The sequence below is a fragment of the Apis dorsata genome, unplaced genomic scaffold, assembly GCF_000469605.1.
Source record: "Apis dorsata unplaced genomic scaffold, Apis dorsata 1.3 scaffold_34, whole genome shotgun sequence".
NCBI classification, from domain to species: Eukaryota; Metazoa; Arthropoda; class Insecta; order Hymenoptera; family Apidae; genus Apis; species Apis dorsata.
This window is the reverse complement of record NW_006263336.1, coordinates 442,438-446,097: the sequence shown is the minus strand read 5'-3', so window position 1 is coordinate 446,097 and position 3,660 is coordinate 442,438. Positions and strand designations below refer to the sequence as shown.

Sequence of the window (3,660 nt, the reverse complement as noted above, 5' to 3'; positions counted from 1 at the left end):
TACATTATATATATAATATATATATATATATATATATATATATTATTATCATATATTTTTTTCAATCTAAGAGGATCAAAATTTTTGTCGATTAGATAGTTTTCGATAAGTACAAATGAATGTTAATTTAATTATTACGTATTAGTAATTAGTAATTAAATTGCTATTTATCTATAGCAAGTAATCTTCTTGATATTGTTTTCATATTATTAAAAAATAATCATAAATTTAAAATTATTGTAGCTAGATATTAATTTAATATTAATTTAAAATTTTAATCAAAGTTTTTATTCAATTAAAAATATTTAATTCTAAATATTTTATTTTTTTAGAGTAGATATCGATTTAATATTTATTTTTAACGACAAAATTTTTCTGAGTGTGCCGTTTTTCTAATCAAAACATAGTGAATTTATCTTGACAAGACCACACCTAAAGTGATCAGTTGTTTAAATGATCTTTTCTTTCGATTTTATTTTATTCATTCAAATAATATAGCGAATTATCATGGAATGTTATATTTTAATTTTCAGCTTTTCAATNTATATATATATAGAATAAAAAATTTTCATTCATATAAAAAAATAATTTAATTTAGAATTAATGTAGAAAAAAATTTTTTTTTATAAATAATTTAAATAATTTTGTCTTATAAAATATTTATTTTTGTTGATAAATATTTTATGAATGTAATATTTTTATTTTCTAAAATTTATATAATTTATATTTTTGCATAATATTAATGAATGATTTAATTATAGGAGCATCATAATGATGAAAGATGTATAAAAATTAAAGACAGTTGTTTAAGTATTGTAAGAAATTCTTGATCGCAGAAAACTATAAGGAGAATATATCAATAATATAGTAGACATCGTATTTCTTGGAAATAAATATCAATATATTTGATATTGCTCCAATGAAAGCTGAAAATTCGTTTAATATAATTTAACGGTATTAAAGTAATTGGAAAGGAATTAAGAATATTGATAAATATTTTAAGATCTCTTCACAATTTATTTTTCAAAATAGGTGTTTTTAATATATAATAAAATTCTAATATTATTTTCTTAATAAGCCCTTATAATTATATATCCTTATATAATTATTTTATTGCGAATATGCAAATCTAATTATAAATTCGAATTTACTGTAAAAATTATTTAAATATAATTTAAATGTAATTGCATATTTAAATAATATATATATAATATATATATATGATATGAGACCGTGAAAACGTATGCTGAATATACATTTTTTCCTACATTAAACAATAATTTCTATCGATATATCGATATTCTCTCTACTCTTTTTTGTAACCATCAGCGCCATCTCTTTATTATATAAAAAGTTATAAATTCGTAAAAATATTTAAAAATTTATAATTGTATATAGAACAATTAATTTTAAATTTATTAGTATATATAAATGAATATTAGAATATATAATGATATATGTAATAAGAAAATGTAAATAAGAAATTAAAAATTGTATATTGTCATAATATTTTAAAATAAACTTAATTTTTATTTATATTTACTAATTTGGATTTTCACATTGTAAACTTATATTTTGAGGATTGAGTAGACATTATTTTTACTTAATATTATCTTTAAACATTTCATATATTTCTGTTGATAATGATAGTAAAAGGATAAAATACATCGATAAATATATTATTATTTCAGAAGAAGATGAATAGATAAATTCTAAATTATTTCTAAATATTGAAAGTGAATAAGAAAAAAATAAAAAAATTAGAAAGACAAAAGATATTAAAAAGATACAATTCTCATTTATGATGGCGGTCTCGGAATTGCGCGACTGCGTGGATTGAAGCAGAATTTGTAGACAGAAGCAGAAAAAATAAAAACGATAAAGAGAGATAGTTTGCATAACGTGAAAAGATTAGAATGAAAACAAGAGAATAAAAAAGATATACTAAGCAAACGAATATAGATATATATATATATATATAAAATAGAATATAGAAAAACATGACATAAAAATATTACAGGATATATGATATGATATGAAATATAATAGAAACAGAGAGTAATGAAATGAAACAGAAACAAAGATTCATTAAATAAATATAGCATATAAATATGAATTAATAATTATAGAAAATGAAATATTATAAAATGAAAAGAATGTGATAGAATAAAAAAATAAAAGAAAAAAGAAGGATAGAATGAATAATAACGGTGTGAGGAAAGAGGAAGATAGCGAATATGAAGCGTTACGAAGGGTGGCGGGGATGGAATGGAACAGGCGAGAAAGGTGGCGCTCTCGCGCAGTCTGGCGTCGTCGGCCGACAGGTGTGCATTGAGGGTGTGTTTAATTGTGACTTTCTTTTATTTCTTTGTACTCTCAACAGTTTTAATCGTGACATCGTTTGCTTTTGTGTCTCTCGCGAGATTCGTTTTTTGAGTGTGTCGCGAAGTTTGTATCTGTTATACAATGATAGCAAGCGAAAACTAATTATGCCGGTCGATGAGATTTTGTGACTTCTAGCGTGGAAAATTTCATTCGATGATCGCCAATTAATACAATGGGTAATAAGGTAACGTTTTAATGCCAAAAAAAAATACAATTTTGAATCGTTCGATGTAGACTGTTGTCCAGGCCGGTAACGAATCGATTTTCATGAAGAGTGAAGCGGGAGACTGTGAGAGAGAGAGAAAGAGAGAGAGAGAAAGAGAACGAACGTGTGCTGCGATCGAATGAGAGAGAAGAAAGATAACAGGGATAGAATGAATATTTTTCCTTTATTTTTATTAATTCTTTTTCATCTGTATTTGATTTATTATATTTTATATTATCTTCCTTTTAAATCAATATATTTTTTTGGTAGTTTCTATTCGTTCTTATTATTATTTTAGTCTATTCTTCTTCGTCTTTCACTCATTCCATTTAGTTGCATCTTACATTTTGTTCATATTCGTTCATACCCACGAGTGTATTTCTGGTAACTGACCGTTCCAACATATCTTACAAAGAAACATGAACTTTTTATCGAAACATGCTTCGGTATAATACTAAATCAATGACATTATTATAAATTGATTTATCAGAAAAAAATTAGAAAATATAACTAGATTATAAATTTGTTTTTTATATAGTCATAATTGAAACAATATATCTATCATAAATTTTATTTTTGCTTCATAAGATATTGAGAACACGAAGTTGAGTAATTCATACGAAAAATGAGACTTCATGGTAGATCAATTTCAGCCATTGTGCTTTATACATATTGCAAAGGTAAATTTTTGAAAATTAAGTCAATTTACAATTGATTTATAAATGAAAATCGACTTTTTGAACAAATGTAATCTAATTACAAAAAGAAAACAGTTTAATAAGATGCTACCTTAGAAAATGATCGAGGGCATTATTATCACGAGGATGATGTTTAGCGACCTCTACGTACCAGTAAAAAAAGTAATAATGGTTTTAAATGCGCCCTAAATGAATTAGAAATCATTGACCGTTTTAAACAAAGATGACGTGTTTCGTATAATGTATAACTTCGTGTATAAATGATATTGTGTAACATTATACGCGGATTATACGAACAGTAATTGGACGGAATTTTCGTTCTAGTGAAGTTCCGCGTCTCTGACCCTCTTCCGCCCTCTGATTCTCCTCCGG

The 3,660-nt window shown here is 24.4% G+C and overlaps 1 protein-coding gene across 2 annotated transcripts in view; it reads left to right on the top strand.

The window, feature by feature from the left end:
* Nucleotides 1-2,278: 2,278 nt before the first annotated feature.
* LOC102674594 (ATP-binding cassette sub-family A member 5-like) overlaps nt 2,279-3,660 on the top strand; it is a 26,560-nt gene continuing 25,178 nt past the window's right edge. For both annotated transcript variants that reach the window (XM_031512421.1, XM_006608339.2), the window contains exon 1: nt 2,279-2,569. The gene's annotated coding sequence lies outside the window, so the exon portion shown is untranslated. The remainder of the gene's footprint in view (nt 2,570-3,660) is intronic.